Source organism: Dromaius novaehollandiae, chromosome 1 (genome assembly GCF_036370855.1).
Source record: "Dromaius novaehollandiae isolate bDroNov1 chromosome 1, bDroNov1.hap1, whole genome shotgun sequence".
Classification (NCBI taxonomy): Eukaryota; Metazoa; Chordata; class Aves; order Casuariiformes; family Dromaiidae; genus Dromaius; species Dromaius novaehollandiae.
The window spans coordinates 68,075,048-68,100,442 of NC_088098.1; the positions used below are offsets into that span (position 1 = coordinate 68,075,048).

Here is a 25,395-nt window from a genome sequence, read left to right on the forward strand (position 1 = left end):
AATTAAGGATTTGTATTAAATTTAAAGAACGTTGATTTTTTTTTCCATACATCTATTCAGTGCTAAAATCCTGAGTTTCACAAAAAAGGCTTCTGTCCTTGGCCTTGATCTTGCAAACAGAGGAGCTTAACAGACAAGCCCAATGTTGTGATCATGGGTGGTTTCATTAAATAAGCAAACGAGTAACTGTTTGTAGCATGAAGCTTTGGGACTTGAGTTTACAGCAAGAAATGCGAGAAAGTTCATCAGAGCCTGTTGTCATTGGACCAGACGGTGCTGAGCTGTCTGTTGCAGCACAGTACCTCGTGAGGAGCTCGGGCTCAAATTCGCCTAAAGAAGCATGGCAGAGTGTGACCATAAAGGAGCAGTTGCCTTTTGTCTGAACCTTTTGGGCTATGTCAGCCCCACTGGTGTTTACCCAGCGATCAGTTTTGATAGTGCGATTGGACATAAGGATTTTGCAACCTGTAAATAATTGAAATGCCATTCATTTCCATTAACAAAAAGGAGTGTTGTTGCAGGTTTGAAAGCACAGCTGGGATACTGGGAAGACAGTGTAACTTTTATTCCCATTTTGGTTGTAGATGTGCTGTGTCCTTGTTAATGCTGCTTTGAAATCCACAGATGAAAGGACTTTATAGCAATGCAAATAAATTATTATTTTGATTTATCATAATGCAGCAGAGACTTCAGAAAAGATGGGCACCATTCAAAGAATGCTTCACTGAGAAAGCATATCAAAGGAGTACTTTTTTCTCCCCTGCCCCGTCCCCCCTGCAGTGCAGCTTTCTGACTTTCCCTAGTTGCATTGATGTGAATTACTGCCATGCACTGAGGTACGTATTTAGCCCTACATCCTTCCTTACTGTTTGGAACATGAATAAAATTCAACTGCAGCATAGTTTTCTAGTTTGATTCCCAGAGCAGCAATTCATCCATAAAAGAATTAAACTCCATAAATCCATGAAAAGTTAATTGAAAATCATTATAATTTCACCAGGAGAAGGACTTCCTACCAGAAACAATGATTTTTATTTTTTGATGAGAGCAGTTTTAAGCACAGAGTCAATACTGTTCTCCAGTAGAGCAGATGGAAGTGGAATTATACTGTTGTCAGGCCTGCTTCTCTGTTGTAAGGAAAAGAGATTCAGACATCATATATTCATTGTTACCATAAATAAGCTGTAGCCTTAGCATATTTGTTTTACCTAGAGAAGATTTAAATTTAATTGTTCCTCCTTTAAGATACAGAGCTGTACCCAGACCAGCTAAAAATGCATGAATTAGTACAATCAGAAAACAGAGCGAACAGGACAAGCTTCATTTCTCGAGGCTGCGGTAAAGGACCTAATTGAATTGTATCCTGAAGCAAGTGTGCTGAGCATCCTGCAGGCACCAGCTGAGATGCTGTGCTATTGCATTTCCTCTTCGAGCTACATTTGGAGGGGAATTTTTGGTCTGTTTTTCTTTCTTTTTTGTTTTTGTTTTTTTTTCCTGAAAATTGACAAAGGCCAGTGTTTGTTAGCCAGTTGATCTGATAGTTGTAGCCAAGTTCTAGTGGCTGACTATTCCTTTCTTCATCATGAAATCGCGTGTTCTAAGTCTTGCTTGCCCATTAGTTTAAATCTCCAAGAGCCACTGAAAACCAGATACTACATTTTTGATAACACTTCTCCTTTCTTTGCTGTATGTTAGAAAAAGAAGCACAAATTTTTCAGTGTCAAATAATTTGCTGAAAAAAGTTGTGATCTGTGTCTCCTACAAGACTGAAGACTAGCCTCATAGAAGGATGTGAGCAGATGACACTGAGGATGTGTGAGGCTAATCTTTAACCGCTTGTTTCTTTCAAAATTCCTAGAAGATTTTTTTTTCTTTTGTAGAACAGCTGGAGATGGAGGTTGTATTTCCCATTTCTAATATTGTAGTGCGCAGTCCTTCCTGACAGGAGATTGAGATTTGCTTCTCTTCCAAAGCGCATAAACCCATATGTGTTGTCTCTCAGAAGAATGCTGGTCTTCCAGTCTAACAGCATAGAACAGTTTAAAAGGGTGCACTAAGCAATCACTGCATAAAATACTAAAACACTTGCAACAGGAACAAATCCTTTTTCTAGAGAAGTACCTTAACTGGTAGGATAAGGAGAGATATTCTTCCTTTCTGGCCCAGTGACTTTTACTTGTTCCTTGAAAAATGGGCTGAAAGCAGGATTCTTGGCCTCTGTGTGTCCTAGGAATAATTCAGTGATTTATTTGAATATATTGGAAAATTTCTTCTGTTAGGTCAGAAAGAAAACTTGGTTAGTGTTTTCCATGTCCACAGTGCGTTCTTTAACCACTGTAGTCCACATGCTAGAGTGCATCTCTTCATTTCCAATCAGATTTAAACAAAAGCGGGGAATTATCATGGAAAATGAGAAACTATATATCAGAAGCAGTTTATTCATGACACCAATCTATCTTTTCAGAAAACATTTCAGTCATGTCCTCTTTCTGGTACAAAATTCCAGATCCTGTTGGTCTGCAGGACAAATGCAACCTATGCTAATTAGATAATCACAGATTTATTTCAAAGACGTGCTGGAAGAAGAGTATTAGCCTTTCCAAAAATGTGCATTTTACAGCAATGTTTATAGTTAGTCTCTGTTCTGTAGCCTTATACTGTTTCAGCCTAGGCATAAAGAGATGTATTAAAAAAGTTTTAGAAAATATAGGTCCTGTTTTTCTTGATGTGATGCTCTTGCCCATCTTTTCTCTACTAATTTGGTCACTCAGAAGAGAGCATGCCATTACTAGCCTCTTATGTTCTACAGTGTTTCTCTGATCTTCCCTCCCCACAGGTTTCTATTCTGAGAGTCATTTTTTTTCTTCTTCTTTTGAAAATAATATGCTTGTTGGCAAATTTAGGGTGATGTTCTTGCCTAATGTACCAAGACCTTGATGAGATGTAATGTGACACATTTCCTCAGTTGTTATTTCCATAAACAGAAAATACATCTCTGGAGTGTATCAGACTTTTATACAGGCTTTGCTCTGTATAAGGGTACAAATGCCAAGTTAAACACATTTCTCAAAAGAAGTACTTTTCTCTCTGTACAGATGGGGGAAAAAAGATTATGTATGTCTTTGCTTCGTATCACATATCTAAACTTTCCATGTTTACCTTCCCCGTTACCCCAGTGCAAAATCCAAAGAGGTGATTTCCCCCCCCCCCCCCCCAATTAAGGAATGTTTTCTTTGAGATCTTTTTTTCAAAGTTTTGTGTGTAGCTTTTTGTGTTTATTTTATTTTATTTTATTTTTTAATGGAACAGTCATTGGAAATGCGGATTTATGAAGTGAGCTCTTTTTCTAGTAGTATCCCTCCTTAGACGAACCTGCCTTTAAAAGATTCTTTCCTAGAAAGCAAAGAGAAAAAATTGGAAAAAGAGCAAAAGAAGAATGAAAGCAATGTATCCACTATGGCCTTTATCCCACCATGTTTTACTTTTTTATTTTTTTGTTCATTATTTCTCCCAGAGTTTTAAATGTAATTTAAAAACTTCTCTACATACATGTGTATATAATGTGTAGGTTTAGTACACACACACACAAACACACACATACACACACCCCCTGCAACTTGAGGAGGAGTTTGGGTTTTTTGCTGGGCCTTGCACTTAATATAAAAGAGCAGTATCATGCTACTGTGAAAAACATTGTCCTGGGATAGATAAATAGGAGTACAACTGGGAAGGCAATTGAAGTGTTGTTCAAGTTGTAGCTGGAGCACTGTCTCTGGGGTTAGGTGCTGTACTTTAAGGAGGACCAATTAAAGGGAGTCCACAAGTGAGTCATGGAAATTATCAGAGGTGTAAGAGAGGCGTGAGCAGGCCTCAAGAAGGGGGGTAGTTAGCTTTGAGAAGGCTAAGTGGGGAGGACACAATATTGAGTTGTGTCAATGATTGCTGCGGATGGACTGAGAGTAGTCTGTATACTGGATAGAAAAGAAACGTAATGGGTTTTATTGCATCCAAGAAGATTTAGAACAGGCATTAAGAAAATCCTGGTTCTGAAGATTGAGGAAAAAAAAAAAAACACACTTGATTTGATGGCTTGCAAAGAGTAGAGAGCTCTAAGAACAGGTTAAACAGATACCTGTCAAGAGTTATGTGAGACTAACTAACTGATTCCATGCTAGTGAAAATAGTGGATTAGATTATCTTCTGAGGTTCTTCTCAGATTTGGGGTTTTTTTTAGTACAAACTATTGGTTTAAATAGTGAAATAAAAGCTAGACTGGGGCATTTCAACAGGTATTAAAAATAAAGTATCAGTTAAGTGTTACAGGGAACTTGTTTTTAGTTGGTCATACCTTATCAGTGTTTGACTTTCATGAACCTGTGAAAGTGTGGATTTTAATAGGATGTTTTAATGTTCACAGGAAATAAATTTTATATTTTCATGCGCAGCTGTTCCAGAAACCAGATCGGGAGTTTACATGCATATTCTGTGCATTGGCAGCATGTAAACAGAGTAAAATCAGTGGCCTGGTAATTTTTTCAGACAAATAACCAGTAAAACACAGCTTGAATTTTGGCTCTCAAATAATCATAATCACTTACTTGTAAATTATCCATGATTAAAAACTATAAACGAGAGAGAGAAAAGATAATTAATGAAGTCTGAAAAGGACAATTTATGTAATGATCAGGAAGAAGCCAGATTCATCAGATAAAATGGTTCATTCTGCTGTACAGTGTAATGTAGTATTTGAAAGATATTATTTTCTTTTGGAAAGCTAATTGCCACTAAATAGTGAGGACCAGCAAAAAAGGGTGATGACAAATAGGATCTTAAGAATGGTGGAAAGGGGAAGAGCAAAGCTGATCAAAAACACTGATGGGAGAAGGAGCTTATAGGTCATCTTGAACATAGTAAACCCTACTTTTCACCATGAGAATTTATGGTAATTTATTAGCAATTAATTTGCTGCAACCAGAACTGCTTGTGCCCACTGTTTTCCATAACTGCCTATCCAAGGATTGAGTCGGATTTCCAGAGCTGTTTTTATAAAGATAGCAGCTGGCAAAGACTGCACCTGCAAAGTAAATAGCCCGTCACTTATGTATGTGAAGTTACTGCACTGTTTATTTGCAGAACTCTGCAAGATATTAATTTCTCATGGTTTCTTGCAAATATTTTATGCTGCTGAGTGTATTAAGTTAATTTTTGCTTAAGCTATCCATGCCACAGTACTGCATGTAAGGATGAGAGCTGCAATGAGCCAGACAGTTGTTAGTTGTAATTATCCCAATAATGTAGCAAATTTCTTTACAATCAGGCTTTGTACAGCATTTTAATTTCTCTAGTTCATGTTTCTGCTAGTCATAAAAATAAATTTTGATGTACTGCATGTAGTAAATCAACATCTTGAAAATTGTCAGGTGTTTCTAATCAAGTTCCTGCAGTATCTCACTACAGCCAATCATATAAATGACAAGCAGATACTACTGATGAGTGGTGAAAGTACCTGTATAAAATTCGCCTGTGTTGCTCAATAGTGATTGTGAATCTGTCTGGTTTCATTCAGTGTCCAGCTGTTGTCTAACAGATCAGCGTTGTGTAACATTTGACACTTCATAGAATAGTTGGGGTTGGAAGGCACCTCTGGAGGTTGTCTCGTCCAACGCCCTGCGCAAGCAGGGTCAGCTGGAGCACGTTGCCCAGGACTGTGTCCAGTCGGGTTTCGAGTATCTCCAAGGATGGAGACTCTGCAACCTGTCTGGGCAATCTGTACCAGCATTCAACCACCCTCACAGTGAAGAAGTGTTTTGTTATGTTCAGGTGGAATTTCCTGTGTTTCAGTCTGTGGCCATTGCTTCTCTTCCTGTCACTGGGCACCGCTGAGAAGAGCCTGGCTCTGTCTTCTTTACACCCTCTCGCCAGATATTTATGAACACTGATAGGAACCCTCTAAGCCTTCTCTTCACCAGGCTACGTCTGCAAAACGTGCAAAACCTCTTAATGCTGAAGTTGCCTAGAGCTTATTTCCCCAGCCAAACTGAATAACAATTCATAATCAGATCTCATTTGATGGCTGAGTGTAATGAACATCAGAACCACTGTTAATAATTAGGTTGCTTGTGCTCAGTTCAGCCTCAGAGGTGCTTCATGTTCTGCTGTGGACTTTCATGTCTCCCCAAGATGTATCAGGGGCAGTATAGTTATTAGGTTGGCTGTTACATCCTTGGATTTAGCAGTCTCACCTGTGATGATTATGTCTCTGGAACTTTCTGCAACAAAAGAGGAGTGTCACTGTCTCTTACCTTGTTGCAAGGAATTGTACAAAGTATTACCTACTGCTCTGGAGAATTTATCTGACCTTGGCAATGACTTCATAGATACCATTTTGACATGGCTGAAGTTTACAGTGATTATTTTCTCTCTGAGTTAGGCACAGCATTGCTTCCGTGAAATGATCGTGGCTTCTGGGATCATAAATCAATCTGAGACTCTTCTTTCCCTGTATCTTTAGGTACTTGCAAATCTCAGTAATTTTTATGTAGGTTTTAGAGAAGAAAGTTGTTTTTGTTTACATCGTTCTACTGAATGAAAAGTCAGCAACTGGTAGCCTGTATATCATTGGTACTGTTGTATAACTTAAGCACTAAGTAAAATCAATCTGATTTGGCAATTTTTTGGAGTAGGGGAACTTACTGTGTTGATCTGGTTCTCCACCAGGAAAAAAAAAAGTCTCGAAACCTAGGCTTTGCTGCAAAAAGCTTAAAGCTGTGCCTGCTGATCTGTAGCTGTTGTCAGGATTATTACATCAGATATGCTGTATTAACAAGCCTATATTTGATATATGTGGCTATCTGTGTTTAGTTAGGGTATTTTATACCTATTGATATATACTGTCTCTGTGCAGTGGGAACTGTGATGTAGGACAATGTAAATTGTTTGTTTTGGTGGGGGGGAGTTGTTGGGTGTTTTGGGGGGGAGCTGTTGGGTATTTTTTCTCGTTCATAAAAATCCAACTGTTACTGCACCACCCCAGGGGATAATCCTCCCCTCATCAGAAACATGGCCTCTCTTGCTACACCTGGTCTATTTTTGTGGCCCATGAGATGAGTTTGGCGTTCTCAAATTTGAGTCACTTGAGGCCAATAGAAATTGTTTATGGCTTTTCTCTTGGATTTTTTGACACCTAAGTAGCTTTTGTATATCTTTCTTTATACATCCTTCCTTATGGATCCACACCCTGATTAAATCCGTTTATTTCCAAGAGTTCCTGCTTAAGCTAATAATGTAGTCTTGGAATACAACTATATACCAAGATATCCTGTGCTAGTTTTCTGTGGACTCCTAGATTTAGCAGTATCACAAGCAAGCAGAATACTTATTTCTTGTGAGATAAGACTGGTTATTTCAAAACTGTTTTTTGGGGGCAGATCGACATATACATGTGGTGTGGCTTTTTTTCATTTTTACTGAAGTTATGTGCACCTCCTCTTCAGCCACATCTGTACTCCTGCACTAGACTTTTCCAAAGGAGTGTCTCTCTCACACCTACCAATGACTGCTCTTAGGATGGCCTCAGAATGGCTTTGTCTGTCCTTACTGCGTGGCCCCTGGAGTTGTCAGGCATCATGCTTACCCATAAGCTGGTGCCTCAGTCACCAAGTCCCTTCTACCTTTCCCTGGTTTACTTGCAACATTCCTAGCCCTACAATACAAGTCTTATATATGAGATCCAGATGGCCTTCCAGAGTCCACAGTAATCTTACTGCAACAGGATGTTGCAACACTTTATGGCTGACAAGATCGGAGGACAACAGAAAAAGAATAGAAAATTCCAGAGTGGACAGCATCAGGCATGCAAGTCCATCAGTGCATGAGAAAGCAGCCTGATGTTCATCTCTGAGGCTGTAATCCTGTGACTGGTGTGAACAACTGATGTGTTTCAGCTGCTCACTAATACTTGGAGAGCAGAGTCTACCTGGAGTCTGCCACCAGCAAACTTACGCTGCTGTGTGTGGCGGACCGATGAATGAATCTTTTTGCCTTAAACATTTCTTGGTGCATGGGGTGCAGGCAGGCCATAACCACGAACAAGCCATCTGTCCCTGGCAGAAACAGGACTGGGCTGCTGCGACCCCAGAGATGGTCTCCCTGCGACCACCCGGGACACACCGAGCCTGCACTGAACGAGACCACAATCGGGCAGAGACTTTGGGATCTGGACTGTAAATTATTGTCCGTTTTTAGCACAACTTCTATAAAACTTGCTTGGCATGAGTGGCTAAATTTGCTGAAGCCTTAGGCCGCACTCCCTAGTTCGGTGAGAAAGGGCCCCAGAGCTGGTGCAGGCGGGAACGATAAGGGAGTTACCAGCAATGTGCATCTGAAACAGTGCTAATTGCTGGAGTTACCAACTCTTTGTCAGGACCTTGAGAGACAATAGCAGAACCCGAGGAATGGAGACACACCTGTGGAAGAAACTGCAGCAGAAAACAGCCTGCCTAGGAATGACGGTGAGATCCAGTAAGGAGCAGGAGACCCCAGACCCAAAAAACTGCTATTGGTCTGAACTACCGTGTGAGGGGTGGAGAGCTTAGATTGGAAGGTATAATTGTCCAGGGATTTCTTTGTTCGGGGTCCCTCTTCGGAGGTACCCAACTCGAGCTGAGTGAAGAGGACCCACCTACCACCAGATGGAAGCCGCCCCCCCCACTGCTGAGACTCCCAAAGGAAGAGGACCAACGGGACGCCGCTGGATCCATGGGTGGTGATATCTTTTCTCTCTCTCCCTCTCTCTCTCTCCTCTCTTCTTCCCTCTCCTTTGTTGAATCTGTTTGAAACGTGTGGCACGGGACTTGTCTAGCTAGTTGGTTATCCTATTTGACCACATGCCTTATCTTTGTGTTAATAAATCTTAAAACTGGTTGGCTGGTGTTGTTTCACCTTAATTCAGTCCAAGGGCATCACGAACTTGGTCGTTGGTCCCAAGGGGAGGGAGGTCATCGTGAACGACTCCTTTCAGGCCGCGACACTGTGCTTTGACAGTTCTTGGCGCAGATTTGTAGCACGTTCGAGGAGACCACTTAATCAGCCAGAAAATAGGTTGTTAATGGTGGATCTTCCGTTCTGTGACATGGGCTCTGTGTTATAAACTGAACAGAACTGGAGCAGCATTGCATATGTTTCTGGAATACATCACTCACTGGAAGTGATTCGTGCAAGAGTCTTAATACTTTCTGACATGGCAGCTGAATGCTGGTAGGTCTGCCAAGGTTGTTGTCTCAAGGAGGTCTGTAAAGCTGCATCTTCGCTAGTTTGCTCTGGGCTTGCTGCCATCCAAAACACCCTGGACACTGTGTTCTAGATTCACTTGTTGCTGAAGCCATAGATGGGCACACGTTCCCAATGACTGCATGCCATGCTACTGTCACTGTCGGCAGTGGGTCAGAGAGACCAAGTGTGTGAATGCTGGACATTATTCTGGGATGCTGGTGCCTGCCTTCTATACCCTCTTCCTGTCCCTTTGCAGCCACAGGCATGACCAGGCATCAAGATGATGAATGTGTATGCCTCAGAAACTTGGAGTGTCCTGTCCAGCTTCCTCCCCATTCTGTTCATGCTTTCTGGAGCTTTCCTGGGTCTTTTCTGACCCTCTAGTTTTACCTTTCTCTGTTAGTGTTCGAGTTACAGCAAAGTTTTGTGTTTGTTGCTGGTCTGTGGCAGCAGTACCTGGTTAAAAGGGTTTAAAAACCTGCTCCCCTCTAGGCATTGGTTGCTTCTTACCTGACCGGCCAGAGGAGAGGGATTACCTAATAACCTGCCTAGAAAACATGAAATCCTTTTCCCATGCCCTGGAGTGGTATGCCCTGTCTGAGAGGCAGAAGTCAGAGGAGTGTATCCTGTTCCACACTGTGTTGTATAGGCAGGCGCGGGCAAATGGTATTGGCCTAATAGCAGAAGGCTTGTCAGCAAGACTGTGCTTTGCATACTCCAGGACCAGCTCTACTGGCACACTTAAACCGGGAGAGAACCAGAAGAATTTATCTATAGTTATGATATTCAGTTTCTATATGTAGAAAGTGTGCCACCCTTTCTTTCCATTGTCCCTTTCCCCTTTGCATTTTGTTTATTGAGGCCATCTCTTGGACATAACTCAAATTAAAAACTGCTTCTTCTTTTGACTATGGCTTGGGAAGGTTATTCAGAGAGAGAATATAAGCAAAGCCTCTGTTCCTAATGGTACCAGAAGAACAAGAAGGTATTTGGTAGCAGTGTCATGTGTCTTTATGTGTATAGTAAACAAAAAATGAAAGCCATCAAATATTTGCTGTCTCCTGAATCATGAGTCAGGACTGTTGGCTCCCATGCATCTTCTCGTTAAAAGGGGTCCCTAAAAGAAGTGCACAGAACAAGCTTCTTCTTAAAAATACAGAATAAACAGTAATAAAAAGAGCAGGGGGGAAAAAAGAGAGAGAGAAAAAAAAAACTAAGCTGCATGACCCGAAGCTGTTTATGAAGTCCTATGGCTGGACCCAATCATCCCTTGCTGCCAGTTCAGGTGCATTAGGCTATGGAGTGCTTCTGTTGTTGAAGTCCTTTCGGCCTATACCTCATACGCATGGTGCCCTGTGAGACCTCTCGTAAAGCTGTTCCATGATTCATCATGTGAATTACCTCTCTTGTGCCTTCAGGTGAAGCAAACAGGTACCACAAGAAACTCTCTCTTGCCTCATTGAAGGTATTATTGGGTTTTTTTGTAGCTGCAAGGAGGCCTGGCTGTTCAAAAGGTCCTCTCTTCCTTGGTCCCAAACGAGGAGACAGCGGTAGATTTTGAGCTCTCTGCTTTGTCTCCTTTGTCTGCTGCTTTGTAGCAAGATATCTAAATCTGAACTAGTGTAGAGCTTATGAGATTCATTGTTCAAATATCTTTCCAAATCTGTGCGTGTGATGCTTAGGACTGCCTGGTACATTTGTCCTGTGCTCAAACATAGTGTGGATGCTGTAGAAAAAAGCCAGCACTACCTTGTCCCATTGGCAAGGGAGGGAGAAAAATCACCAGTGAAATCACTTCAGTGTTATGATCTAGGTTGTTTATCCTAGTTTTATCCTCCTGCTTCCGTCTGTGGAAGTCGCAACATTTTCCTTTTGAACAGGGAAAAGATGGTACTTTTCTATGAGTTTTTTAGGGAGGATAGGATGATGCTGAGAAAATGACATCTTAGATAGTAACATATGGAGATTTTTCTTATTAGATCACTCACTTTGATGCATCTCATGTGAACATTGCCTATAAATTATTCCTATCTGATAATCATCAAAGCTCTCATGGATAATGTTTTCATATTGCAATAATATATGAAGACCTAGCAGCCTCACCAGATGTAGTACGTGACTTTGCTCTGTCCAAGGAATAGTGGCTTCAGCATAGAAGATAACAAATGGAAATAATCTACAAACTACAGAGTAGAAGAGAGAAGAAAGACAAGATAATTTATTTAATCCAGTTCTCTAGTACAATACAGTTCTTGGACAGCCATAAGGAGAAAATTAATGAAGATAAATGGTCTTAGCAATAACTGGTTAGTAAAATATTCTTTTGTCTGTATAAAGCATTGTGAGCAAGTGCTGTCCAAGCCTCAGGAGGCAGATTCTCAGAACAAGAAAAATACCACTCTTAGCACTGTTATCTCTTTTGGTTTTTTGGCTTCACCAACCAAAGAGCAGTTTGGTATGGAAACTTGAATTATTCTCTCACAAGTAGAAAACCTCTGTAGTAGGAGGAAAATTGAACTGTGATGGTTCTTGGAAAGCTCATACTGCTGGTATCCATGCTCTACCATGGATGAGCAGGGCTTGCTTTGCAAAAGCTCAGAGACTGGTAGACTTTATTAGGATTAATCTCATCAAAAGAAATTTTTAAAGTCCTACTAAAATAATTATTTTGTCATGGGGAAAAGGCAAGCTGGCAATATTTCTACTACCCTTGGTATACAGAAGAGATAAAGACAGACAAGACAATTGGGTGTACAGAAGAGAACTGGAAGGAAAGGAAGGGAAAGACAAGCGATAATAAATACTCAAGGTGCAGTTCTGGACTCTGATCTTATCCTAGCGCAAACTTTACCTTTTTAAGCTTTTACTAAATGACATGTACCAAACCATCAGTATTTTAAAGGCAATTATGTGAAAAAATGGTGGTTTATTTCAGTGTTTACTTGGAGTCCTTTTTGTGTGTGTGGGTGGGGGGCTTCTCTCCCCCTCCCTCTCCCTCTCTCTCCGTCTCTCCCTCTCTCTCTCTCTGTCTTTTTGAAAATGATAAGACTTTCTGAAATAGGAACATGCAAGTTTGTCCATAGCAAGAAGTTAAGGGAATGGCATGTGTTAGCAGTAGTCTAAAAACGCAGCACTGATATCTTGAGGCCTGTATCTGCTTTCCAAAATTTTGATACCAAACAGATGTTGCATCTTTCTTCAGCCAAAATTTGCTCACCGTTGTGCCTGTGCAGTCTCTCTAAAGTCAATGAAGGTGTTCAAATGTAACTGTTAGCTTAGAGCATTTTCATTAACATCTATTTTGCTTGCCTTAAAGGATTTGATAAGGTGAAATCTAGAGACAGGGAACAAATTAAAAGCAAGGTATTTATTTGACAACCCAGACATCTAGGCCAAATTTAGAAATCTTAAAAACTAAAATTGAGAAAGATTTTTATATATTTTTATATATATATAAATATATATATATGTATATATGGAATTTGTATTTAGATTTGGAATCCTTGCACTTGGAGATGTTTAAGTCATCTTTTAAAAATGGATAGAGCCTTTGGTTTTGAATGTGAGACATTGCAGAAAAATGAAATTTTGATTCTGAGTTTTCAGTTGGTCTTTACCTAGTTATCATCAATTACAAAATGCTTCTCGTTGCCTGCAAGTGAGATATATTGAAATAGTGTGATGGACCACTGCATTAGGCATGATGTTGGGTGAGAAGACACTATGAAGTGTGGAGAAGCACCACAAATGAAAAGCTGGTGTTGACAAAGGCATGAAAAATGTAGGTATCTGTGTTCAAACTCCACAAAAAGCTGTGCTTCTAGTCAGTCAGCATGTATTTGAATTCTTGATTTTCTCTTCACTTCTAAGTATTCTGTACTGGCCTTTTCCATGCACAGGCTGTTGTAGCCATGCCCAGAACTCTCCCAAGGGCATCTTCAGCACCTGGCAGTCAAAAGAAATTTTGGTGCTGAAATGAAATTTTAGGTGCATTTTAGTTGGGCTGGACAAAATAATGCTAACACTTGCAGAAGGTGTTTTGAAATGCAAAGTGCTGAATTAGCTCCTGACTTTTCCAAACGTTGAAATTTTATCAGTTGATATTGGTAGGCCAACTCTAAGCAGTAGTAATAACAATCATTTTATTTATTGGGCACCCTTCCATCATTAATGTTCTGTTAGATGCCTCACAAAAGATGTAATCTTCTGTTAATGTCCTGCTAGGAGCCTCATAAAGGAAATAAAATATAAAGGCAGTTATATGCTTAATGGTTTATGCTTTTTCTTTCATGTTGATGTAGAAGATTACAGTAAAAAGGCCAATTTTGCATCTTCATTGAAATTAATGGAGTTTCAACCACTTATCCTAGATCTGAAACAGGTCCAAAATAAGTTAGTGCTTGTCTTTTTTTGTTCAGTCAGCTGATGCTGGAACATTCCTGACTGATTTGCAAGGTACCCCAACTGGATTAATTAGAACAGAAAAAATAGTATTTCCCCCTCTAAATTCTGCTTACTGCAAAACCCACTTGCTATAAAATGTCATGTTAGGGAGGCTTCTTTTCCCCATCTTCTGACTGAATTGCCATTTCTTGTGCTCATTCTTTTCATCTTTTATGTTGTTCATTAAAAAATGTTACATTTTATGCCCAGTATTGTTCACACTCTACAAGGTTTTTATCACTTAGATAAAAGCAATCTCCTTGATGCACAGCTGGTCTCCAGTGTGATCTGATTGCTTTTGTGATAGGCCTTAGACACCTAATGCTGTGCAGAGCACTTCTAAGCTTTTTCAGATAACTAAATTAAATTACTTGCAGATGAACTTGTTTTATAACAACGTATCTGAGGAAGGTTTTCGGATTTTTGGCCAGTGTCTCCCATGCTTTCTAACATTTATAATGGCCTTTGCGTGATCCCACAGATTTCTTGAGGTATAAGGTACAACTCAGTATGAACACCACATGCCTGTTTTCACTCTTCTGGTTGTGGGGCAGAAAGGAAGAAAGCACTTCACCTCTGGAGAGGAATCACAGCTGTAAATCCTAGAAGGAAATATGCCTCCCTTTTAATGGGAACTTAGGCACCTCATTTCCTGTGGGGTCTAAGAGTTGGTGTCAAGTCTCTGTATTTCCTTTTGGGTAGCCTGACCCACATGTTCCTGTGAATCCTGTTCACAGATCACTGATTTTCACCATGTATTTGAGAGCCTGAGTGCTCCAATCTCTGCTGAGGATTTCAGTGGCTAACGGGATGCCTCAGTGTCAGGCATTGGGATACTATGCCTCTGTTATCTTCACCAGTTTAGCCCAAAAAATGAGATTGGTGGCACCCTGCTTCTCTCCAGGGTGGTCCTGCTTTCACTGAACATCCATCTACTTGCTGGGGGGGGGAGAAAAAAAAAAAAGGAAGGAAGAAGGAAAAAAGAGTTGTGGCTTTTTTTTAAAAAAAAGTTATTCCTTAGCCACACCACCTGCCCCCAACATATTTCAACACTTTTTTTCATATAGCCTCAGCTTGTAATAAAGGAAACAGGAGGTTTTTAACCAAACTTCTCATACCGTTTAGTGCACATATTGAGACCACTTAATAGCCCTTCTTCTTTTTATTAAAGTGTGTGTGTGTTTTTTTGGTTTTTTTTTGTTTTTGTTTTTGTTTTTTTTTAAGCCACCAGCCTGCTTCCAGATGGTATCATGCATGGGTGGTAACAGTCAGCTGGCACCAAGTATACCTTCTTCTTCCACTCTTCCCTAGGAGTATATTACCTAGCCGGCTCTGGTCCTGAGATAATCAGGTAGTAACAAATCCTAGGCTATTAGGGTTCATCAAATTCTGGTTGAAGTTATTCCTGGTCACATTATAACCAAGCCAAAATCATCAGGCTGTCTGTGGTCATGGGAAATGTAATTCCCGTTTAGATTTAATTCATTTTTCAGAGCTCTTTAAAACCTACTTACTATAACCAGGAATGCTTCATCCTGTAGGTGATACTCTGTGGACTTGGAACTGTTTTATTGAGTCTTTTCTGTTCTTTCTTAAGCACTGTCTGGCTTTGTCCACTCATTATTAACGGCATGTAGTGGCTCAAGAGGATTAGGGTAACTCAAACTCGACGTTTCTACTCCCAGCGGAAATTGATCTTGTGAAAAGGAAGCTGTGCAGGTTTTGTTCTTGGTTTATTTACACTGCCTGTAGTTCTGTCACCACTGCAAGGGCTGTTCCCAAGCAAAGCCCAGTAGTATGTTAAAATATTTGATCATGGCTCTGATGATATACATCAGCCTAACTGCTGTATCTTTGGGCTTCCTGATGTTGCTATAAACTAACTCTATGCTGCTGCAGCTGTACCACCTCTAGGAAGAGTATGAGATTTTGTATCATTATGCATGACACAACAGCTAAGCTTCCTTCTCAAGCACTATGCATATAGTTGGCCTCTTTAAACTCTATTCATTCTCAGTGGTGAAGGGATCGTCCAGTGTCAGAAATCTTGTTCCTTGTTTCCAACTGCAGTGATAGTTGTCTCTCACTCTCTCACCCAAAAAGAAACATCTGAAAGTTATTGGTAGTTCTGAAGTGGCTTGAAATTTTCATGAAAACAAATTTTGCACCTGAAAAGTGAATTTTCATGACCTAGTATGGCCTGTTGTGAGAAAATAATCATTGCTCTGTATCCTGAAGCAAAGTGACCATAGACATAAATTTAAAAAAAAGAGAGGGAAAGGAAGAGGAAGTATTGCATGCAGTTTTTGGTGCCGTGCTCTCAGAAGCAAAGAGGTCCAGATGACGGCAGTGCCTATATTGCGTTGGTCATCAGTAGGCAACCCTCAGATTTGTAGCGTTACTAACGCGAGGTCCCATTTTGACCTAGCAGTGGAATATACCTGGTATGTACAGATACATGATCAGCTGTGGTCTAGGCTAATATGTTTTAATTCACACTGGAGTGGCCTCACACAGAGGCAATTAACAATAGCTCTGCTCAGGAGAAGGCAGTTTGTTAGGACTTAAGCTTATCAGCTGTTTCTATACCACACAATTTTCTCCATTTCTAATTTTCATGAAAATGAAATAAGATTCTTCTGCGCTATTTCAGACATGATGTTTGACAATTCCCTATGTAATCGTACTGTAAACAACTCTGGGTAATTGTTCTTTTGGTAGCTGAGGAGACAAAGTAATCTCAGGGTTATGTAGCACTATATAAGATAGTAATCAAAAGAATGGGAATATATTCAACATTTGCGCTTGCTATTTGGAAAATAAAACTATTTCAGACTGCTATACTCTGGTTGTACAAATTCATTTGGTGTTATTCCTGAGAATCTCCTTAGCTGAAAGGTAACCGAAAGCATTTGGGTTGGAATACTAGAGCATCTGGGAGGAGGAACTTTCTTTTTTTCTTTTTCTTTTTTTTTAACCTCTGGAATGACACATTTTTACAGCCTTAGAGGCCACAACAGATAAAAGCTGAGCTTAATAAATATTGAGGTTAGACTTGAGCCTCAGCTGACAGATAGTAAAGCTGTGCAAACTTTCCTTGTGAAACATCACCAGACAATGGGAACCTTTGTGTCTGAGTTTGAAAGTGAAATTTTTCTCATGCTTTTGATGCTGGATAAACCTTATACTATACTTAGAAGTAATTTTTCTTCCTTCTCCAACTGGAAATCATTAGGGCTATTATTACTCATGAGGCAGGACCTACAGTAAGAGGATAACATTTACAAAGTGTTTCCTGTTTCTTTTAATTCAAGTCCCTTACATTAGTCATCCCTTCAAAGTGGAAACTTTCAATAAACTTACTCCTTGCACTTTTCCTTTTGTATCTGTATACATATATATAAAAATATGCATACATATATATGTATGTCTTCCTTATCTTAGAACAAGACTTAAAATGTCACACAGTCTTTTTTTTTTCAAATGCCTTTATGGTAACTGGTTTCCACTGCTGCCTCAGACATTATGTTATGGGAGAACTGTGTCATAAATTCGTTCAGTATGTACATGAATTTTCTTGTGGTTTCTTTTGCAGCTTTGTAAAAAATGATCTGTCTCAACAGAATTTTTAAATGGAAGTCAAAACATTCTCCTGGTCAGTGTGGAGCATGGGCAGGAAAGGTCATGTTCAAGTTCATTCTCCCTCCCATCCCCCATTAAAAATACATATTGTAAAAAATAATAAAAAGATTGTATTCAGTAGCACTTTCATTAAGGATGGCTAACAGATCTATAACCGTTCAGCTGTTGCCAATAGCTTTTTCATATTGCACCTTCTGGGGGTTACTGTCTTGCTATTTAAAAATAAATAGACTGATATATAGGCAGACACACCAAAAAAAGGTAGTATTACTGACAACTCCACTATAACTTTCAGCCCGTTAACATAAAACTCCACCACTAAATCTCTGAGGGTAAACTATGCACAGATAGAAAAGCCCCAAGGTATTAAGAGTGATTTTGATATAAATTCCAATTTTATTTTATGACCATTTTACAGCTGCTTGTAGATATCTTCTCTCGTAAACTACAAGGTACAAGGCAAATGTTACCTTTTTTTTTAATTCTTCTTTTTCTGTAGGGTTTCAGACAGTTGGTTTATTGTGACATGTTAGCAGCATTTTCTCTGTGCTGCACATTCATAAGAGTGAATTTTAATGAGACTAAGCTAGCAGAAGACCCATAAAGAAGATGCGATTATGTTTTAAGTATTCATAAAAAAGTTGCATTAAATTTACACATTTTGATTTTGTCTTTGACAGTGAAAAGAAATAGTCTGAGAGCATGTAAAGCAGTGTAAATCAACACAGTTGAAATGGTTTCATTGTGTGGGCTGTGTATCCAGAAAATGCTTCTCCAAGCAGAAAGGAAAGTTTTTTGTTTGTGAAGGCGGGATGGAGGGAAAAAAACACTCAGGAAGCCACTGGCCAGTGCTGGAGTATGATTCCTGTTAGCACCACTGCTGAGGGAGGTCATTCACGCACACGTGGTTATAGGATAAAACTTTAACTTGGCCTCTGAGAAGGGATAAACAAGTAGGAAAATAGTAAGTAATTATAGTGTATGCATATGTATTTTTTAATGCCTTGCAGGAAGACTTCAGCTCTGTAAAAGAAAGACTACTTTAGCCATGGATGGGGGGATGCTGGCCTGAAACCTGAGTCAGTTCCTATCGCAGATGGGACCTCCATCTGCAAAGTGAGGTGTCACTTCCATACAGTAACAGTAGGCTGCGAGAATTAAAAAATCCATAAGCAATGATGAGTTATAGTGATGGGAATGTCAAGTTCTATATGAATTATGTATAAGGTGTGAACAGTAGTTTCTCCAAGCTAGTATTTTTATTCTTGCAAACTAAAGCTGTTAAAAAAAAATTTCCAGCAAAGGTTTTCCCCCCACACTGGAAATTGCCAATTTGTTAAAAATGAAGCTTGCTGGGGCACTTTGCCAAATATTGTGATGGAACCTGAAGTTTAAAAGATTAAATTCTCTTGATTTGTATTATCAACAGTGAAGTAGTTTGCCTTGGGGTTTTTTTGTCTTGTGCATCTTTTTATGGAAAAATTTGACCTTATTAACCTTCTGTCTGTCATAATAAGAAATAAATCTGTTGAAATAAGCAAATAAGAAATGAAAAAATTCTACTGTATAAAGGGAAAAATAAAATGTTCTTATCCTACAACAAGTATAATCTCTGTAGCTGCGGGGATGTGAATGCTACAAGATTTTAATTGCCATGATGTAGTTCGACTAAGCACCAGTAAATTACTTTTCATCTTCAGATGTTATATGTCATAATTAATTGATCTATTCGATGCTATGCAATCAGGTGAGTAAATATTAAAAATAATTTTCTAAGCACTGAGTAAAAGTTTTGTGTAAAAGTGAGCAACATACTTGGTTGTTCTTGGATTCCAGGTTTATGGTGAGGACCCTTGATGTGCCAAGGGAGAACACTTAAGGTTCCATTAACCTAAGGTAGTATTATCTGTCTGATACCTGTTCTGTCATGGTTAATACCCTTCCCTACTAGTATGTTTGAAAGATCTATGTGAGCTGTAATCCTGTACTCTTCAGTACCTCTGAAAATGGTTTTGATTTGAATTAAGCTTCTCATGCAGTTTGGATGCTTTCTCTGTATTTCTTTTGAAATTCAAGGTAACTTTTAAAACGATGCATTGTCAAGAATATCAAAATCAAATATTTTGCATGTTCCATTATTGTTTTCCTATTTGCTCATCACAGATATAAGATGAATTAAATCTACAATTTAAAAAAGTTTCAGGTTACTAGTAAATGCATTTTCCTGAGAAACAAAATCTATGTGGAAAACATTTTGCCTGGCACTTGGGTACTGATATTCATTTCCTTCACAGCCTGCAACAGATGGTATATATTTGAGAAACTGTGCCCCCTCTGAAGCCCTTTGGGATGAAAAGAGACCCAGTAAAAGTTAGTGCTCTGATCCGATTTTCATAAAGTACATCAGTGGGTTATGGATCTTTTTTTATCCAGTTTCTTCTTTGGTTGCAATTTTATTCATCTGCTTAATTCTATCAGTCAGTCATAGTATAGAAATTCTGCCTCATATTTTTTCTTTCTTTCTCTATTTAGGTATAGTAGGATTTTATTTGACATTTACTTCTATAAAATGAAAACCACCTGGTAACTAATTTCTGTTCAAATCCCTTTTTGGATGGCCAAAAGAACTACTAATCAGTTCAGCTTATTATAAAAGTTCAGAGTCATATCACACTGTGAACAATCTTACATTTCTGATGTATGTTAAAGTGCTCCTTTTTGCAAATTTGAGATTGAAAGCCTAATAGCACAGAAGCATTTAATATGGAAGGGCTTTCTTTCAACCTCTTCAGTCTTTCTGTTCTTTAGTTGGGGAGTAGTAGGTGAATCCTGGTCAGTCAATTTGTTACCTTTGCAGTTCTCAAGGAACCTTCGCTGGTCCCAGATGGGAGCCTGCCTACTAACAGGCCTCAATACCGCAGTTTCCCAGTCAAATGAATGTGCCAATTTCCGCTATGGATCTCCTCCAGAGGTCTTTAAAATACCTAAAAAGATCTATTTCCAGCTAAAGAGGTATTTGTGTATGGACTGGACATACGAAGAACAAATTGTTTTGCTTCTAAGTCTGAGAGATCTTCCTCCCTGGAGCCCCATTAGTAATTTTCAGTTTGAGATTAATTTTTCATAAGTACAGATTAGTTTAATATAAATATAATAATGTTACATTTATAAAAAGTTCCAGCTGGTTTTATTCTGAAAGAACTGAGAGACTTTAGAAATGGAAGTCGTTGTGTTTGGTACAAGTGTCACTTTCACTTCGCGCTAAAATTTAGTTGCTCTCTGCCAATCTGAGTGCCAGGACGCAGCCCTGTCTCAAATGTAAGCGTCAGTTTTAGAAAATTGAGTCTTGTACTTTGGAAACACTTGGCCATAGTTTAAATTAAGGAACCTCTTGATAAGGTAGTTGGTCTACAACTGATGTAGTTTTGCATCCGCTGGTCTTCAAAAATGTGTTTATTAATATTTTTCTACCAAAAACCTCATTTTACAGACACAGTGATATAGTGACAATGATAGGAATAGAGTTTTCCCCAGCAGGTAGGTTGAGGTATACACTGGTTATGTCTCAAGTAGCCAAATATTTTGGTAAAGCTATTATGGATTCCATTCCAACCTTTTACAGAAAAAGTAATCTGTAAAGTACATGATATCATAGTGAATGATTACTGATGTATAGATTGCTAATTCTCCAATCTCTGTCAAACAAGAAAGGCAACAGAGCAATATTCATCATGATTGCAATAAACCAAGTTAAACAAGATGTTTCCTAATCTGCTTTATCCTAAACAACAGAAGTGTGTGAAAGGGTGAAATGATTCAGCACAGGAAGCGAATGTTTAGTGCTTTTGCCCCAGGCTTACATGTCACTGATACTATTTAACTAAATTGATGTTATTAAACAGTGCAGACTCCTGTGGGGATTCTTACTTGGGTTTAAAGAGTGGCATATTTTGGTTATAGCTTTTTCTGTTTATAGTCAGTTTAAGAGGAACTGAAATCTGTTATTTTTGAATGAGGAGAAGACTGTCTGCACTGCTGTTTCCATCGATTTAACCAAGCAGATTTATAATCTCAATTCACTATTCAGCTAGTGCATGCAGGTAAACCCAAAGTACTCGTCTACCATGTTGTGGTACGTTGGGATTTGAGTTGCTATTGTTCTTTCTTATCTACTTTTCTAAGATCCTCAGTAAGTGGATCATTTCTTACTCTGCTTTTGATGATTTCTGTCAAAACTGACTTTTATACTAGATCTTCTGGATGTACCGTTGTTCTTTGGTGCTGTAATTCATGAAGGAGTGTGAGCCAAGTACTTTGTATTTCTCTACTGTGCAATCAGAAACAGCTCCAAGGCAGAGAAGGCAGCTAGACAAGCACAGAGCTGTCCTAGCTTCCTCCTCTTGATGTGTCACTAACGTCCGCACCCATTGCTTATTCAATTCTTTGTGTTTCCCAGTTAAGCACTGTACTGGTTTTAGGGAGGCTTGTTGTGAAGGTTTGAACAGTTAGTCTTTATAAAGAAGATCATAAAGTCTGAATTATTTAAAGGCACAGGTCAGCCTCTTCGTGAAAGTTGGAGGCATATCAAAGATTGCTTGTATACAAATGGGCTTGTTCAAACCTTTTATGTTAATTCTGTCATTTTGTTAATTTATAGCTGTACAGTTTACAGGCAGTGCTGTAATTTCTGCTTCCTGAGTGACATGCAATTGCCACTTACTCAGTAGCTAGTCTCTGGGACCCATGAAGTGCTGTTTTCACCACTTGGCCTTTGCTATTCTTGCCACAGAAGTCTGTGGTTCAGCTGCCGCTGAGAACGATCAGAAACAAACCTCTCCATATGTGAACGAAGCAGCATTGCTGGAATAAACAACCCAACTCATTTGTAAAAATGAAAACCTGATCTGAGGATCTAATTATGAAACACAGACTCACTGGCCGCAAATTTGGCGTTTTCACGTTTCTTCTTAACCAGTGCCTCATGCTGCCTTCAGCTCATGGGATGGCGGTCTGGATGGAGCTGCGGGGAAGGGGAAACCTTTCTGCCATGTAGCTCTCTGGAAAGAAGGACCTCAAGTACCACTTCATGGCTCTTGTCTACTGATGTGACTTCCTTCCCCTTCTGGGACCTCGCGCATCAAATGCTGCCCCTTGGTGGGGCTTTCGGGTGCACGAGATTCCAGCGCGGGGGGGCAGGACACTGCAGGGCCCAGGTTGTTAACGCGGTGCAAATGCTTTCGTCCCATGTCGCACATCCCCTGTGCAAAGCGTGAGGTGCTGCCCTCCTGCCACTGCACTTGGAGGCATCTCTGCACTGCGGGGGTGCGTGGCAGCCCGTGTCGAGGCCCCATTTTTTGGGGGGAGGTGGTAGGGGCAGCAGAGGTACTTTGAACTTTTAAAAAGTTGCAGTGAAACTGTGGTAAAAGAAAGGTGCATAAAGACTATATAATGGCTGCAAGATAAAAGAGAACACTAGTCCTTTGATCAGAAAATTACCACCGTTATCTATGAAAAATGGATGCTTCTTTTTTCCCCCCCCTCATATTTTTCCTAATAGGGTCTCTTTTATTCCACCCACAACCCAGCTACAACCACTGTCAGCTAACTTCTGGCTTTCAGTAACAGGAAATGTTCATCTTTTGATAAAAGCTGTGAGTATTTTGTTGCACCAATAGATGTAGTGACAAGGAATTTTTAATTTTTTTGTTTTGAGAAAGACTTTTTTGTCAGAGGAAAAGCGCAAAGCTAATTGAGAAAAATTTTTGATATATAATGTATTACTATCAAGAAAGAGACAGAAGTGAATGATGATTTATCCAAAGATGTTAAGAACTAGGTCAAAAATGTTTTATACCATACTTACAGGCAAAAGTATGAAGTCAAACACTGTCATTGTAGCTAAATGCACATCCTTAATGTATTTTCATAGCATTGGTTGCAAGACTTCCTTGCTAATGCACAGCTACAATACCAGCACATAGCTGGCCTTTCTTATCACTATTTTGTTAATATTATCTCATCTAAAGAATTACCCAGATGCCTATTTGTCCTTTCTTATCTCTACTGCTCTCTAACTTGACTACAGCAAAAGAAATTGACCTTTCTTGCTATGTTATAGTGAATGAAACTGTGATCTATTATTGTGATTACTACTATTATTACTATTATTATTGTTATTACGCTCCATCCTTATTTGAGTATCAACCTAGACCCCCTAGTCTGTGAGTGAGTGGGGTGAATGGTTTCAGTACCTGATAGCATTGAAGTATAAATTTCATTATCAAATTAATATATGTAATGAGTCATGCACAGATTATGTTTAATAATGCTCAACCTAAGCATGTATAATGGTTTTTGAGAAACAATGTGAATTCATTGGTTGTCCTTGGATCTGATTTTTTTTTAATATAATATTTTTATAATGTACCCAATGTAAAAAATGGGCTTATGCCCTAAAGTAAATCTTTTGAGACAAGTTTGTCTGCGTGGTTCCTGGTAGGTTGTTGGAATAATAGCCTGGTTGTGAAACCAGGCAAATTTAAAATCTGTTTCTCCATTTATGTGTTCAATGTGTTTTCTTTCAGTAATTTGTAGGAATACAATAATTCAGTTTCTGAAAAGAATAGACTGGAAGAAGCAATGTGCAATGGTGCATGATCCTGTTCTGGCAGGGAGATTGATAAGAGGTGTTTTGGGGGTTTAATTGCATTATTCTATTGTTAACTTCTACTTAATCAGTTTCATTTTACAGAATCACTCTCTAACACTGTTGCTATACTGAAGTCACTCAGATTACAAATAATTCAAAAACTGTGAATGTTATAGTTCAAATATATACTTCCTTATGGATTTGTAGCACCACACTAGCTAAAACTGTTCTCTAGTTCTTGTTTTGCTGTTGCTTCTCTTTGCTATATATGTAGCGAATTAGCTTTCCAAAGTTGGTGTACAGAGTGGTCACTGTACTGTGCTTGTAGTATACCTCCCAGCCCATTCTACAAACCAGTACTGTACTTTGCACCTTGTTATAATGAACATGCTCAGAAAGATTAATATTGCTATACTGTACCTGATGTATTGTGCAGTACTGTGTGATACTAGGAAAATGTGATTAAGATCGTTAATATGGATGAACTAAATATTTGTAAGTCCCTTATGGTCACATTTCAAACTAACTGTGTAGTTATCAGTACTTATGGGTACAGATAATACTAACTCAAGCTATTATTTTCAGCCCAGCAGAACAGGACAACAGGAAATACAAGAACAACATTTAACATTGGGTAAGTTTATAGATATTAACTGAATCATACAGGAATGAATCATTCATAGATTTTAATACCAGGGGAAGAACACATTTGCTTCATAGTTGGAGAGAATAAATAGTGTGAAGATATATTTCTTAAGCTAGTCTGTGATTTTTTGTTTGTTTGTTTGCTAAAATAGTATGTTGAGGTAAGGTTTTCAGCTGTTACAATGTGGACTGAAAGACTTAAGCCATTCACACCATCTAAGAGTCTATCCCATAATGTCTTAATGAGACAGACTGCAATAAGAGCACGTGTCAGAGACTGGTAGCAATCATGTGCAGAACTGAAGTAAATATACTGCACTTGCTTTGACAGAAGAACCATTCCTGACTTTTAGTATGGATAGTAAATGGTGTAGTTAAGATTAGTGCAACTTATAAGAAAAAATAATTTGTGTGATGAAATGAAGATATTCATAGAAGAATGAATGAAGAATGAATTTCTGAATATGTTTTAGCTATAAATGAAATAACTGCTTCACATAAAAGTGAAGCATCACATACAGTATCCTTAGAAACAACATTTAGTAGTTAATTCTGATACAATCAGTGAGACAAAAACTGAAGTCATGAGGTGAGCGCTTCGTGGCAGTAGGTACTGGTAGTAGGATGAAGTGGGATCCCCTGTGTCTACAGGGTGTTTCTTCCAAGGTAGCACTAAGATACTTCAGTAAAGCAAAGCAAGAAAGCTTGAACTGCTGCTCATTGCACTGTCATTGACTTTCCTGTTT

At 39.0% G+C, this 25,395-nt stretch overlaps 1 long non-coding RNA gene across 1 annotated transcript in view; it reads left to right on the top strand.

Moving 5' to 3' along the window:
- LOC135328718 (uncharacterized) overlaps positions 1 to 25,395 on the top strand; it is a 70,289-nt gene that overhangs the window by 33,147 nt on the left and 11,747 nt on the right. Inside the window, exon 2 of the long non-coding RNA XR_010389725.1 lies at positions 24,590 to 24,638. This is a non-coding gene — a long non-coding RNA (uncharacterized LOC135328718). The remainder of the gene's footprint in view (positions 1 to 24,589; positions 24,639 to 25,395) is intronic.